This window comes from Lissotriton helveticus, chromosome 6 (assembly GCF_964261635.1).
Source record: "Lissotriton helveticus chromosome 6, aLisHel1.1, whole genome shotgun sequence".
Classification (NCBI taxonomy): domain Eukaryota; kingdom Metazoa; phylum Chordata; class Amphibia; order Caudata; family Salamandridae; genus Lissotriton; species Lissotriton helveticus.
The window spans coordinates 47,961,078-47,977,931 of NC_136067.1; the positions used below are offsets into that span (position 1 = coordinate 47,961,078).

The 16,854-nt window shown below is 42.7% G+C and overlaps 1 protein-coding gene across 7 annotated transcripts in view; it reads right to left on the reverse strand.

The window, feature by feature from the left end:
* Positions 1-16,854, reverse strand: part of DNAH8 (dynein axonemal heavy chain 8) — a 10,041,960-nt gene that overhangs the window by 3,890,817 nt on the left and 6,134,289 nt on the right. The gene's annotated exons all lie outside the window — the stretch shown is intronic.

The following is a 16,854-nucleotide window of genomic DNA, read 5'->3' on the forward strand; positions in this document are numbered from 1 at the left end:
TCTCTTTTCTCGATGTGTGAAGATGTGTGTGGTTTAAGGACCAAGTTGATTTTCTGGCTTGCTGTGTCCATTTTAGCATATTTCCCTTCAATGAAATGTCCCAAACATAGTACTAAGATGAGCCAAAGAATGAGGATAAATGCACCGAAGGCCACCCAAAATTCAATCCATGGAGAGATCAGATAGGTTTCTTTCAGCTGTTGAAAAAGTTCCTTAGCTTTGTCTTTAAAAGTTTTTGTTGATGGCTGTTTCTTTGCTTCACTCAGGGCTTCAGATGAATCATCGAAGTTGATGAAGTAGCCGGATGCTGTTCTGTCAATTGTTCCAATTGCTTTTGGATTTTGCTTTGTTTCATTAGCAAAGTCTGCAGTTACATCATCATAGGTTGTTGTTTCTTGATGAAAAGTTTTAATTTGGGTTTTAAGAGGTTCAAGTTCCATTGCTTTGTTGCATAGTCCTTGTTGATTCACTGTAGATTTTCCAAATGTGATCAGTCTTCCAGTTTGAGCCTCTGTATTTGTAGCAAACATTGGTGTTCTGCTATTTCTCGGGAGTCCACTTGGCCTACTGTTTGTTATCGGCCACATGATTGTGGTTTTACCAGGTCGATGGATATGACTCGGTTATCCTTTTTACCAGCAAGGGGCGGTAGTACTACTGATCTTGTCCCGTTGATAGACAAGACAGGAACTGCTTTTCTGTAAGAAGGCCCAAATTCCTTCTTTAACGCGATCTTTTCTCTGACTAGATCCCCGACTTTTGGAATCCAGACAGGCCTTGCTGGGACAGGTGGTTTCTCTTCAGTGGTTGTTGGCTGTTGTTTCAGTTTTATGTTGCTCAGGTCTTTTCTTGTTTCATTTAAGTCCTGTAAAATAGCCAAACGATCTTTGATATCAAAGCTTTTGTCTTTAACCACTGAAGTCTGACTATCAAGATCTTGGATCATCATTCTAGTCCCGAACATTAGTTCGTACGGACTGAACCCTTTCAGAGAATTCCTTGGCAGGTTATTTAGACTACGTTGGACACTTATTAGATGTTTGACCCACCCAGCACCCGAACCTAATACCTTTTCCGTTATAGATTGCTTTATGTCTTGGTTTTTTCTTTACACCATCCCGTATCCCTCAGGAAGGAAGTGAGAAGAGTCCCGCTATGCTATGCTCATTTGGCCATGCTTCCCCATAAGCTTGAAGGCTAAAAGGAATACATTAGTCAAAACGTAGCATGCTCCTAGCGTATATGCCATTATAGACTCGCAAATCCTTTTATAACAGTCCAGACGTCAGCCGAGCGCTGGGGTCTACATTATAAGTGAAAATTAGTCTTTTTATGTTAATATAACGCTTTTTTTTCATGATGGGGGCTTTCTTATTGTTGTTGTTTATCTGGAGTGAAATGCCATGGCAATAGTCCTCCCCGCTCGCCACTGCGATCTCTATTGCAGTCTGGGCAGTTTTTTACAAAAATGTGATGATGCAGGCTCATGCCTGGCCACCAGTACACTGATTGTAATTCTTTCAGAGAATCTTTTTGTTTAAGGTGTCTGAGACCCTCACCCATATGTGCGTCTGCTATTAACAAGCCTCTCCTGTCCGTGTTTGGAATCATTCTATCCCCCACTCCAGGGATTCGAGCAAAAGGGACTGAGTTTGCATCGATTATGTATGTATAATTGAGTGGATAATTGATCGGTAGCGCCGAGCAGTCGCCTTTTGATGACGTTTCACCGCCAGCACAGTTTCACCGTCAATGTGTTTTACTGTACGCTTTTTTGTAGCTACGGAAACCGGTTTAGTTGCTACCGCTGTGGCTGTCTCAGCCAATGAATACCCTGCAACGTGAACGCCATCACGCTGATGACTCAGTGAATGTATCACGTGAGTTTTTGGTAGTTCTTTCTGTAAAAGAACTACTTGTTCCCAAAGCACTTTTTGCTTTATTGTTGCACCTGTGTCATCTTTATAACCGTTTTGAATCCATTTCTGTAAATCGTTATTGTATGATTTGACGCAGTAATACGAATCGCACACAATAAGTGTCGGGAATTCGCGATCGGCATTATCTAGTGCCATTTTTAACGCTATTATTTCAGTTTGTTGTTCTGAATTATTTTCCACTGAGTGTGTTTTTGTAAGTAGAGGTCTTAATTTACCTCCGCGCCACACTTCTTTTACAATTTCGCATGTGGCCTTGTAAGCCAGCTCTCCCCAAACTGAGGGTTGAGCATGCCCGTCTGTATGTATTACACAGGCGTACTGTCGTAAAGGCAGAATGTCGATTGGCAGAGGGTATTCTTTCTCATATTCTAGATATTTTAATTCTTTCATTTCCGGGTCAAAATAGTATTTTACTTTGTCTGTAGCAACAGAATTTACCCATTGTATCCATTCTGGATTTAGTGCAGTTGTCGGTAAATTACATGGTGTTGTTAATGCCTCAAAAGCTGATTCTGCTGTTCTGACTGTAACCTGTCTACCGTCTGCTTGGTATTTTTCTTTTTCTACAGCTGTTTGAACCGCATGAACAATGTTTTCCTTAATGCTGAACCTTTTTTCAGCTTCTGTGTACAAATGTGATTTGTATGCTATTGGTACCTTCTCTCCCTCATTAGAGGTCAGGTATGTGAATCCGCATCTTCCTGGGATGACTCGAATCACAAGGTTGCGTGTGTTGTCACGTGTTTGTAATTTTGTTTTAACTAACATATCCGTTTGTAAAGATCTCAAAATTTCTGTGTGTATTTGAGTCCAATTGATTCTTTTAAAATCTGGTTTTATTAGATCATAGAGAGGTTTAATTCTCTCTGCATAATTTATAATGTAAGTTCTTCCGAAATTTAGGAAGCCTAGAATTGATTGCAAGTTTTTCAGTGTTCTAGGTGATTGGATTACAGCACATTTCTCTAGGAAATTGTCAGCCAGGCTTTTGCCTTCACTTGATAGTTCATATCCTAAAAACAGGACTGTTAGATGGGCAATTCTTGACTTTTTAAAGTTACATTTGTAACCCTCTGCTGCGAACCCAAGTATTATGGTGTTCACTCTCTTCAAGTGAGTATCCAAGTCATCATCTGTTAGATAGATGTCGTCGACATAAGATAATACCCCGTCATCATATGTTTGTAGTAATTCTGTTACTCTCGCTGAGAATAATCCTGGGCTGTTCTTGAACCCCTGGGGCAAACAACAATAATTCTTTTGCGTGCCATTTATTGAGAACGCCGTCAAATATCTGCTCTCTGGTGCTATATTTTGACAAAAGAATCCATTAGAAATGTCTAAGGTTGTTTTGTATTTTTTGCGCACTATGTTATTCATTAGTGCAGCACTATGCGAGTTTTGTACTGCAAATGTTTTGCAACATGAGTTAAGGTGTCTGTAGTCCAAAACAAGACGATATGAATTGTCTGGCTTGGAGACAGGAAACAAAGGGTTGTTCATTTGTGATGTGCAGGTTTCAATCACCCCCTGGTATTCAAGTTGATCTAGGATCTCTTTTACCTGTTTTTTAGCTTCTTGCTTAATTGGGTACTGCCTCTGTGCAGTAGGTTGTGATTTTAACTGGATTTTGTGAGGAGGAGAGTCCTCATCCCATCCCACATGATTTTTATATAAGGCAGGGGCTTGAGCTACTGCCCACTTTCTTGCAAGTGTATATTTTTTATGAATTAGAATATGGTTTGAGAAGGCAGGCATAATTATTTCTTCGCCATGTGGGCACTCCCTGACAAACTCTGGAGGCCAGTCTCGTTCAGCTAGAAGGATGTCATAGCCCTTGGACAGATTATCCCAAAATAGTCCTCTTATTTTTCTAGTCTTATCCCCCTCTATACGCAATGTTATTTCATATATTTTATGAGGTTTGCTAACTCTGGTATCTGCAGTTTCCACCTGAATGTATTCATTCGTGTCCACTGTCTCCAGATGATTCATAAGGACTTTGCGAGCTATGCTCACTTCTGCTGCGCTGTCTAGCATTGTCTGAGCCCATTCTCCGTTTTTCAGCTGTGTCCTCAGTATTCTCGGCATTGTTGATTACTTTAATACTGGCTACCTTCTTTTTTGGAAATTGTAATTTTTTATTCAGATGAGCAGGTTCTTTGTCTTTGGACTTGACGTGCTCTTTCCTTTGTTCTGATCGTCCTCTTCTTTCCGATTTCTGCAAGGAAGTCTGAAAAGATTGAGAGGGACGTGTATCAATATCTTGATATCTATCAGGTTTCTTTATATTATCCCTATTTCTAAGGTTGTATTTTTTCACAGAGGGCTCCCGTTGGGGAGACTTGCGTCCTTGGTCGGGAGATCTTTCTCTCCGCCAAGGAGACCTTCCTCTGGACTGGAATCTTTTTTCTTTAGGATTGGATTGTTTATTTCCATCCCAGCTCTTTTTTTGAGTGTTTAAATTATTTTTTATAAATACCTTTTCAGGACTTTCAACTAGTTGGGGTTTCACTGGTATTCCACCCAAACTATCTCTTCCTAGTTCTTCATAGGGTTTTTCTATGATTCTGGCAATTTCCGATGGTTGGTCTGCTATATTTGTCTCTTTTAACCTCTGGCGAATCGCCACATTTGCTGCTTCTCCCTTTATGTTGGCTAATAATATTGCAGAGACCTGCTTGAAGTCTTTCAGTAGTTTCATACCGAGAGTTAAAGCGGGTTCTGGACCGTATTCATCTTGAATCTGTTTTAGCACATCTGGTATTACTGAAATGGATGGTACACCATGTGTTTTTGTGTAAATGGAAGCAAAGACTGTTCCCCAAGTGTCACAATCCTCCACATGTGGTGCGATTCCCATTGGAAGACAGATAGTCAGAATCTTATGTTTCTCAACAGGGGTGGTATCTGGAAACACCGCCTCTATTTGAGTTATTTTTTGTGCTAGCCAGAAAGGAATTTGTTCCCGTTTTGCGGGTACCTTACCTAGACAGGACTGTATGTTCTGTGGTGTAATTTTATTTGTGTTCCCCTGATGACTGGTCAGCTGTGGAATTTTAATTGCTGGTTGGATTGTTGAAGTCCGCATTACATATTGGACTAATTGTCTATGTATTTTTATTAATTGTTTTAGCTGTGCTAAAAGTTCTGGTGCAGGCATTTCTTCAATGTCTGGATGTGGTGTGTATCCGGCTAGGACCGGCCACGTTGCTCCTGGTCTACCTAGTGGACCGAGCCTGGTGATGTGATTATTATGTTTTAGGACGCCATTAAACAAGAGCAGATGCTCTTGGAATTTGAGTGGTATTTCCACCTCCTCGAAAGGAGTGTACTCATTAGGAGGTTCCTCTATTTTGTAATAGTGGAAGTCCTTTGTTACAGCGTTTGCTGCTGGAAAGTTTATCCATGAATAGAATACCTCTGTCTGCCGATATTCGTGTGCCTCAATTACGAATATGACTGTACCACCTCTTGGTGTCAGTCCATTTTCTATAAGTTTTAAAGTTATAGATTTTCTTATGTTGACCGGGATGAGTATTATATCCAGGTCATTTTGTAGCAGAGTATTATCAGCTGCTATTAGTTCAGCTGCTAGTCTAGCTGTCTCTCTTTCTTCTTCAGTGTCTGACATTTTACTGACATGAAGGTTATTCTGTTTGTTTGCAGATCAAGTTTCCACGGAATATAAAGATTAGATGCACAATATTTTGGAACAGTGTATCCTTCAACGTTGAATAAACCAAGAACCATACATAGGAGTCTCCTCCTGCGAGGTTTGGCGGATATGACCTTTCACCCACTCCAGACGTCTTTGGAGTATTATGGGAAAAAAGGGGTTCTGTGTGAAAAAGCACGACTGAGTTACTCTAATGTCTTGCGTTAGTTTTATCGCCTATCCAAATGTTGGGCGCCATGTAGTGTACTTCCTATTATCCCAATAGGCTCTGCGCATTGGAATAATATCTTCAATAGTATAGACCTAGGGCAGAGGTTAACTAGGTCTTCTACCGACGATATTAGACTTAAAGTTTTGTGTTTGCCAGCTAGCTCACAGTTCACTAGAAACTTTCTCGAATAGGCAAGGAGGATTTTAACCTCCCTGGATAGACAAGAAGGGATTTAGTTTCTGACAACCATAGAACATGACAACTTTGCTCTCCCCTAATCAAGAGTGTATCTCTAGAGTCGTGTGAAAACAATAGACAACTTATTTTACTCAGTCAGTACGTGCATTCTTAGTTTCACCAGTTTGTAGAGAAATAAGAGATGGGCGTGGTTCAATAAAAGATGTTATTTATTGATCAGTCTCTTTTCTCATACAAGAGAAATGAATCGCTATTATTGCAATACTTGTAGTTAAGTAAAGTGCATACAGTAGAGACAGAATTATAAAATAATACTGTAAAAGCATTGATATGGTTTCTGAGCCATATGATACTTTAAAATGGATAAAATAGATACATACATATATACATTTGACTAATCGTACTCAACTGGTGCTTCTAACCACGCCTACCCCAATGTACCTGACCTAAGCCTAATACGTGGGCGGGAGTAGATAAGTAGCAGTTTAAGTTAAGTTTGTTTTGCCAAGGGACTGATTCGAGAATTCTCTGCAAGGGGTTATTCAGTTCTGTACCTGAGATCTAGAATGATGGAGGGCTGGTATCTCTTATCCCAGGTCTTGATATTCCAGCTGCCTGCGAGGGCTGCTTGGAAGCGCCGGAGCTGGATTTCTCGGCAGGAGAAAGGCAGCGTCTCGTTCTCAGCGCGTCAGGAAGGCGGGGCAGCGTCTGTGGGCTTCGCTCTCTGCTGGGCTCCTCAGCACGTCTCGCTGCTCCGATCTCGTCACCACCGCATGTGTTTGCTTAAGGCAATGTCGGTAATATTTATACCTGAAAGGTGCCGAGATTGACGTAAGGATGGACATATATACGTCAATAAGGATGTCATATGAACGGGCTCGTTCACACATTCTTTTGCTGAAGTTCTCGGTGAAATCAAAACAATGGCTATGGGAATTTCCCAGGTCGCTGTAGGTTTGATTTGTTTTGAGAACTCCGGATGCCTTATCAGGGGCTGGAGGAATATCGCTTGTCTAATTAGATGGCATGCGTTATGACCTAATCAGATAACGCGCTTCTGTGCCGTGGTGTGGCTTAATCAGATAACGGTTTTTGCACCGTTGGATGGCTGCTAGTTAATTATTAACCAAACCAGGGTCAGGAATAGGGGAATTGATACAGTACCTATAGGAATACATCACAGAATGATGGGCCTAAGATTGCCAGTAATTTCAATCAAGGCATGCAGGCAATTGGGAGCTGGATGGCTGCCAATTGCTTGAAACTAAATTCTGATAAATCAGAAGTTGTCATTTTTGGCAAATTATCCCCGGAATGGCCCTCACTCTGGTGGACCTCATCCATGGGCCAGCCCCCGGATCCGACCGACAAGGTGAGGAACTTGGGGGTGGTGTTCGACAACCGCCTGAATTTCCTACCTCATGCAAATCAGATCTCCTCCTCCGCTTTTCATAAATTACGGCTCATAAAAAAAATCTTGCCATTCCTACCTGAAAATGCAGGTAAAACCCTGGTCACTCACCTGGTTCTATCCACCTTAGACTACTGTAACGCTCTGTTCTTGGGCGCCCAAGAGCAGGTGCTTCAAAAAATGCAAATCATTCACAATGCTGCCGCCAGGCTACTTGGGCGTATTCCAAAATACCAGTCGGTATCAGCCACCATAAGACAGCTGCATTGGCTACCGGTGAGAAAGAGGATTGAATTCAAGTCTCTCTGCCTGGTATATAAAGCTTTACATAATATCGGACCTGCTTTCTTTACCCAAAATCTCATCCCTTACCACCCTGTTAGAACGTTGCGTTCATCTTCTTTACATGAATTACTGGTACCACGCACAAAATCAGTAGCGTGGGGTGATAGAAGATTCCTTGTAGCTGCCCCGAAACTGTGGAATACTGTCCCACTTACCATTAAAACGAGTACCTCTCTCTGGATGTTTCGCAAACAGCTTAAGACCTGGCTTTTTAAACAATAAAACTTCAGTCCCCTTGATGGTTATACATTGCAGAAACTTCAGCGCCGAGATGCCCTAGGGCCATTGTTGGTGCTATATAAATGTTTTAATAAAATAAATAAATGTGAGTGCACGGTTAGCCATGCAACAGTTTGCGAGGAGGGTAAGAGAAGTGACTGAAGGATGAGCGAGGTGACCATATGAATTTGGGTGCAGATATAAGTGCAGAGTGGGACGAATTAATGGATGGTTAGTGGTGGGCTTATTTGAGTGAGATTGCAGATTGAGCAGTGAGGGGGACAGGTGAGTGAAGTGTCACTTGAGGGCAAGTTGAGTAGTGTGCTCGTGTGATTGCAGGGTGAGGTACAGGGTGAACAGTGCAAGTGCATTGTGAGTGCAGAGTGATCACTGTGAATGCAGGGTGAGTGGGTGAATGATGTGAGTGCATGGGGATCAGTGTGAGTGCAGGGTGAGCGTGAAAGTAAAGGGCGAGAATGAGGAGCAAATTGTCTAAATGCAAGGTGCATTTCCCGACACTTGAAGTAAATCAGAATGTTATAGACGGCAGCGTAGGGTTTCAATAGTGTTAAACTATTTCTAATATGGCAGTAACCAGGCATCAGGGTGGAGGAAATAAATAATGTCGTGATCCTGCAACAAACTCACAGTCTTGTGATTAGGGTTGCCAGCTCATTATTTTGATGTTCCAGGCGGTGCAAAAATAAGCAGTCACCTAAAGCGGTATTGTCAGTACTTGTCCATGCATACTTTGAACAGCAAATATAAATAGAATCAACTTTTACTTGCATTCTAGGGCTGCCTGAATACTCTATGTCTGATAATAAAAGGGAACATACTTCTTTATTTACAGACAAGCAATTTGCAGTCTGTTTAAAAGAACACATGGCTGGCTGGCATTTTGCGCGCCTGCTGTATAGTTTTAAAATAAACTTTGTCTCCTTTCTGGGAAGAGCTAACCCTCCCAGGAGGGGGTTAATTCATAGAGCTGAAATGTTTCAGCTGCAGTGAGAGGCAGGATGTCTCCTCTACTATAATATCGAATGTGAAGGAACAGGCCTGTCTGTTCCTTTACCTTCGGTTTTTAGCAGAGGAGATTTCCTGCCTCCTCACTGCAGCTGAAGCATTTCAGCTCTAATTAACCCCCTCCTGGGACGGTTAACATAACAAAAGCATGAGCACTTCGTGCCCCGTCGATTTCCCCTCCCTCCTCCCTCGCCGGAGTTCTCTAAAAAGACTTGTGACTCAGGGAACAAAGGTAAAATTAGAGTGGAGCGGCCCCCCCTAGGATGGGGCCATGCCCCCCCAGGGGGGCGCGCCCCACAGATTGAAGAAGTCTGGTCTAGCCGCATATTCCTTAACTTTTGAATTCTCCCCAAGCGCCAGACTGAATCTGGACATTTTCAGCAGCAGCCCATCTGCGTGTCGATAGGAGGCGTCGGTCGACTCTATATCAGCGTCGACCATGTCAGTGACGTCATCAGAGTCCGTATAAGACGTCCTCTGATGAGCTTGTAGGAAGCTGGCTCAATATATGGTGTACACCTATTGGTGATACACCCTACACTGAGTCCAGGCAACCCTTGTGAGAGTGTAAGAGGTCCCGGATAAACAAAGCTCTTAAGGGGTAGCTGTGGAGAGCAAATAAAACTTATCCAGGAGGGTGTAAAGCGGGTGCATTTACCACAAAATTCAGTCAGTGACAATGACACAGGAAATAACTACACCAGTGTTAAAGAAATACTGTAGTATTGATTACACACCAACACTAAACTACCTTGGTATATCTTCTACCCAGGGATATGCATACACAATAACAGTAAAACAGGAAAGTAAAACACATAAAAACACATCAGACCGGGGGGTGGGGGCAAACCATATACTAAGTAAATGGTATGCAAAAGAGGTACCTAACCAAGACTACCACCCAACGATCCATATGCCAGGGGAAGCACAGAACCACCCAAGGTAAGTAACTAAGAGTCCCTAGGCATTCAGGTGCAGAGGTGATACCTCAGGTCAGAGTCCAAAGAAAAACATGGGGAAGTCGCTGTCATGGTTTTGGAGTTTCAGGACCCTTCCCAAAGCACTCCGAGGAAACCCTTTGGAACCAGGGAATTTTGAAAGCAACCCCACCCATGGATACCTAGAGAAGCAGGATACCTACACCATGTTGCCCGGGTGCATAGGTGTGAGGTGGTGTCATCCAGCATCATGAGCAAAGCACAAGTTACTTACCTTCGGTAATGACATATCTGTAAGAAGCAGAAGTTAGCAGTGCCCTTGCGCGTCGGTAGGCATCGTCTGCGGCTCGGCGTCCGTCGTGGGTGTCGTGATCGCCGGGATGGCGTAGTCGGAGTACTTAGACAACGCCCTTGCACGCTGACGTCAGTTCTGTACATAGCTTTTCGCGCCAGGAACGCAGAGCCATGATAGAAATCGACAATGGTGCCATGAAACTAGGGCCCTTAACCCTAGATATCGGTTCGCAGAACGGGGAAGATGGGTGAGGTGGTAAGGAATCTAACACTAACTACTGTTTCTTACAGATATATCGTTACCGAAGGTAAGTAACTTGAGCATCTGAAAGAAATAGGTTAGTGTTAGATTCCTTACCTTAGAATAGATACCCCAGCAATACCAACCCCGGTGGTGGGTCGGCGAACCAAGATCACACCAGAAAGTCCTGGAGAACGGAACGGCTGAAAAAGCCATCTCTCCGGACTTCGCTGCCCAGGCAGTAGTGCCTAGCAAACGTATGCAGCGAGGCCCACGTAGCTGCCTGACAGATGTCCTGCAAGGGGACTCCCCGACCCAGGGCAGTAGTAGCCACAGTGGCACGAGTGGAATGGGCACGCAGCCCCACAGGAGGCTCCTTTTTCACCAATGAGTAGCAAGCCTTGATGCACAAGATGACCCACCGAGAGATGGTCCGCTTGTACACTGCCCGTCCCTTCTTAGCGCCCACATAAGCAACAAAGAGCTGGTCGTCCACCCGGAACTTGCGTGTGCGATCTAGGTAGAAGGAGAGCGCACGTTTTGGGTCCAGATGGTGGAGCCTCTCTTCCTCCTTAGAAGGATGCGGATGCAGATAGAAGGTGGGCAAGGTGATGGACTGCCCAATGTGAAATGCCGTAACCACTTTGGGCAGGAAAGAAGGACGGGTTTTTAAAACAACTTTTTCCGGATGGACAGAAAGGAAAGGAGGCTTAGAAGAAAGAGCCTGGAGCTCACTCACTCCCCTGGCAGAGGTGATGGCAACCAGGAATGCAGTTTAAGAGTCAGAAGACAAAGAGGACAGTTATGAAGTGGCTCAAAGGGAGCGCACATCAGATAAGTCAAGACAAGGTTCAAGTTCCACTGAGGCATCATGAAAGAAACAGGAGGAAACATGTGTGTGATGCCTTTCAAGAATCTATTTACAACAGGGGACTTGAAAAGAGAAGGCAGATCAGGAAGCCTTAAGAAGGCTGAATTGGCCGAGAGGTAGCCTTTGATAGTGCCCAGAGCAGAGCCCTACTGGGCAAGAAAAAGAAGGAAGAGGAGAACCTATGGAAGGGGGGCAGAGAGTATATCCACAGCCTTTGCTGTGCACCATGTCACAAATTTGTTCCACCGGCAGGCCTATACCGATTTTGTGGAGGGACGCCTGGCTGCCAGAATCACATCACAGATTTCAGGAGGCAAGTCAAATGGCCTCAACTGTCGCCGCTCAATCTCCAAGCATGTAGGTGGAGAGTGGACAGGTTCGGGTGGAGGACTGTTCCTTTCTGCTGCGACAGAAGGTCCTCCTGAAGAGGCATATGAATCGGGGGATCGACTGACATGCTGAGCAGCTCGGGATACCAGTATCTTCGTGCCCAGTCCAGAGCCAAAAGGATGACTTGGGCCCAGTCTCACCTGATCTTCTTCAGCACTCTGGGCAGAAGTGGTATAGGCGGAAAGGCGTACAACAGACCGCAACGCCACTGGCAACGAAAAGCGTCTCAGAGCGAGTGCCGCCTTCGAATTTCCACCGTGCAGAACTGATGACATTGCGCATTCTCTTCGGTGGTGAATAGATCTAACCAAGGCTCTCCCCACTGCTGAAAGAGACCTTGCACCACATCCGAGTTCAGACGCCATTCGTGATCCATCATGCAACTGCGGCTGAGTTCGTCCGCCCTGGCGTTCAGAGAACCTGCCAGGTGTTGAACCACCAGAGTGATGCCCTGGTGTTCCAGCCTTGTCCAGAGGCGCAGAGCCTCCTGACAAAGGGTCCACGACCCCACCCCGCCTTGTTTGTTGCAGTACCATGGTGGTGGTGTTGTCCGTGAACACCTGCCTTACACTTCCTTGGACAGAGGGAGGGAATGCCTTCAGTGCAAGACGGATCGCCCGCAGCTCCAGAAGATTGATAAGGAGCCGGGACTCCGCCAGAGACCAGAGGCCTCTTGAAGAAAATAGAAACCTTCTCAGGGGTCTCACTGATACTTGGTCCTTTTAAACCAACAAAGAAGAAATTGGCACAGAAGCTGTAATATAAACAGAATTCATTTATTCACCTCAGATGATGGAGACTACATCACACAGAACCCTTAGCAAATGTATGAGGCAGTCTAAGGAGTACAAAAAACAGGGGCCTTTTATATGCTTAGGGTTACATAGTCAGCATAAGACCAAAGGGTAGTCCTAGCTCATGTAAGCATGCAAAATGCCTAATATGGGCATGCAAGATCTGCTTGGTCAACAAAGTGGGAGGAGATTTACTTCTCCATACAGCAGCAAAAATAGCCTGACAGTTTTATAAGAGGAGCAGGTGCATTCTACTAGCTAGGCCCTTCTGAGCATGTGCAAGGCTCTGAAGAGGGAAACAGCACATGGCGAGCACATGGGTACCTAAAATGGCTGCCAAAATACAAAATGGCTTTCAGCTCATGCTCACAAATCCCTGCAATCTTTATCAGATAGTCCTTTTAGCATAAAGACATTCCTATGATCCAGTAGGAACACAGAAAATATTTGCACATTAATTTTCATAAATTTATCAATATCCTAATCATTGCTCCGTGGGCATTTTCCATTCTAAACATTTCATTAAGCAGGTACATACGAGGTATAAGTACGAATACAATGGGAACAAAGCATCGGGTCATAATTAACATACCGATAGCAGGAGAGAGTAATGACCATTATCACAAACAGAATTATCATTTTTCACAACCCTAAGCAAAAGCAAATCCTAGAACCATCTAGTAAAAATATTTTCAGGGCTCCTATTCATTTCAGTGACCATCCATTTCAATTTCAGAATAGCTGACAGCACATATCTAATAAAAACACTTTTAGTAGATTTTTCCATTGTTCCCTTTATGAGGGCTAGAACATCAATTATATTTGGGACCAGGAGGACTACACAGGCCATAGGAATAAGGACGAAGAGCTGCAAAGGGCTACTCCTCCTCAAAAATGGGACGACTAAAGGGGTACATAATTAACAAGAAAAAGAAGAAATCTGTAGTAATCACACTTGAAATTCAGTATAATTGAAGAACTTGTTTATTAAGATACAGCTTAACAGTGACCCTCAGCTTCAACTGCTTGCTTAAGAATCTTCCGTGATGTCACTACTTACATCAGTAAGTTCCCTCTTAAAGAAGACATCACCACACATCTCCCCCTCATAACAAAATAATACATTAATAACACAACTTTCCTAATATGAATAATACAATATTACAATCAAATATCTGACAGTGCATACAAAAATTGGACAATGTAATTGTTCAAGTTACAACTTCTGGAAAATGAGGATTGATTTTACATATATTTCACAAACTCCAGATTTTTCCATTATCCAACTTTGCAACAGATCCCATGACCTTAATCACTCTCCGAGGCTGAGAATACTTGCTTTCTCCTTTCTTAACAAGCCCAGTCTTCTTCACAACAACCCAATCACCATTCTCTACACCCACCACTCTTACACCTTTCCTCCTATCATATCTTACTTTGTTCCGTGCATGAGAATCTTCCATTCTTTCAGCCATGCACTGGGATCCACCCAAACTTGATCTTTCTTTCTTAACCAAATAGGTGATTCTTTAGTGGCACGTTCTCTCCCTTTCAATGCAATGAAAGGAGAAATTCCCGTAACAGAATGGGAAGTTACTTGGTGAGCCCACATCATCTTGTTTAATTCTTCTCTCCAAACTAGTTCATTTGCCAACGACAACTGGATATTGTCCATTATAATCCTGTTGACCCTTTCAACAAGACCGTTGGCTTGTGGTCTGAACAACGCTACTTGAAGATGCTCAATTCCGAAATCATCAAGACATTTTTTCATCATGCTAGACACCAATTGCACTCCATTGTCAGTAACCAATGTTCTAGGATTTCCTTCTTCCATAAATACCTCCTTCAAAAATTCCATTACCTTTGTTGTTGTGATATTCTCAACTGCCTTTATAGTGAACCATTTACTATGATAGTCCACTAAAACGGTCAGGAACTTTCACACATCCCAAAGGTGGTTCACGTATAACCTTGCATTTGTCACTGTTACAACAAGCATAGCAGTCCTTGATCACCATTTCTACCTTTCTGTCCATTTCTGACCACCAGAAACTTTGACTTAATCTCCTCTTACACATACTCCTACCAAGATGACCCTCATGCACCAGTTTAATCAATCTTGGTCTCAACATCTTAGGTGGTACTACTTGATTGCATCTTAAAATCTTTCCTGAGTGAATACTTACCTGATCCCTCACCTTAACATACTGTTTCAATTCTTCATCCAGACTCGAAATATCTCTCCATCCATTTGTCATAGCACTTCTCAAATTCTCATGCATCTCATCACCTTCTAAAGCTTCACTCCAGTCCTAACCTCTCAAGGCTAATTCACCTCCAGAAAAATTTGACATAATATCTACTTCAACCAGAGAAGAAGTTTTTTCTTCCTCAACAATTGGCATACAAGATAAACAGTCTGCCACAACATTTTTCTTGCCTCTTACTAAGTCAATCCTGAAATTCATATCCATGATTGACAAAAGCCATCTAGAAATTCGAGGAGTCACGTTACCTTCTAGACCCTTACCACCTTTAAAAATATGCAATAGTTGCTTATGATCTGTTCTGAGCATGAAGGGCAACCCCCAAAGATAAAACTAAAAATTATGCATTGCCCAAAAAACAACCTAATGCTTCCTTTTATATTGCAGAGTAAGACTTCTCTGCACCTAGTAGACGACGCAATGCATATCCTATTATCCTTTCCTCACCATCAACATGCTGTGTCAAAATAGCATCCAGACCTACATTGCTAGCATCCGTCGTCAATACAGTCTTTTTATGAATATCAAAATGGCTTAACACAGGAGCACTAATCAAGGAATCTTTGATCTTGTGAAACGCCTCTTCACAAGCTTGATTCCACTCAAATGCAATACCTTTTCTCAGTAATGCCCTCATCGGCTCAACCAGATCAGAAAAATTAGACACAACTTTAGAGCAGTACTCTGCCAAACCTAGAAATGACCTTAACAAATCCTTGTCCACAGGCCTCTGAGCTTCAACAATAGCTTTCACAATACTATTCTTAGGTTTGATGCCTTTACCAGATATTTTGTGTCCTAAATAGTTCACTTGTTCCTTTCTCTTTTTAAAAAAAAAATATTTTTAATGATGAGCTTGACAAGTTATACAGGATTACATTTACAATAAACTAAATCATGGCATTCAAGAATTGCAGGTAGACATACAATATAATGCATCAACGAGATACAGCAGCAACGAGAGCCAACACCATAGGAGGGAATGGAAAAAAAGCAAGGGAGAAAAAAAAACCAAAAGTTATATTTCAAGATAATCCCCCCTGTCCCGTAGGGGCTGGTAATTCACTCTGTACAATAAAATTACTTGCTGTTCAATTATTAAGCCATTGCGCAAAAGGAGCCCATATTTTTAAGCCTTTCTCACTCCTCTTACTCCCCCCTCTTGAAAACACAGCTGATTCCAGGTTATGGTGAGCTAAAATTCTTGCTCGCCAATTCGTGAAGGTTGGGGGAACTGGACTGATCCATTCGGATGTTATACACAACCGTATTAATGACATTATAATACATAATAGAGCAGATACATGAGAAGTTCAATCCAAGACACAATCCGTTTCACAACCAGTTATTACTAATTCGGGAGATAGAACCACCGGAATATTAAGACAAACTTTAATAAATGATTCAACATCCTGAAGAAATCAGGCCAATTTGGGACAGGAAAAAAAACATATGTATATCATTGGCTGCTATTAAACCGCACCTTGGACACACCTGACCACCACTGCCTCCTCATTTAGAAATTTTGGCCGGTGTGTAATATAAATCCAGTAAAGCCATATAACTTTGGGAGCGGAGGCTCCCGATAATTAACACTGAGTTGGATAGTTCCAATGCGGCGCAAATATCTATACCAGTTTTGCCAAACTTACTATCCAATTTGGTGTTCTGAAGCAGAAGATCGTCTGGGAGACCTGCTATTAGATTTTGATATAAAGACCCGATACGCGCCTTTCTCATTATCAGCTCCATTAATGAATTTTTGACAAACGCCTTAGGGGCATTAAGAAGACGCCTATCGAGAAAGCTTCATATCTGTTGATACTTAAAAAATGATGTGTCCCTAAAGCAAATTTATCATTTAAAAATTCAAAGGAAGCCAAGCCACCCTCGTAAAATAAATCCCCCAATGACAAAATACCATGCAGTCTCCACCTTATTGTAATCTGATCTTGGAAAATAGAGGGTAATAACCTAGCAGCTGATAAGGGTGTGTAATAATTAATGCTAGGAATAGCCCATTTACA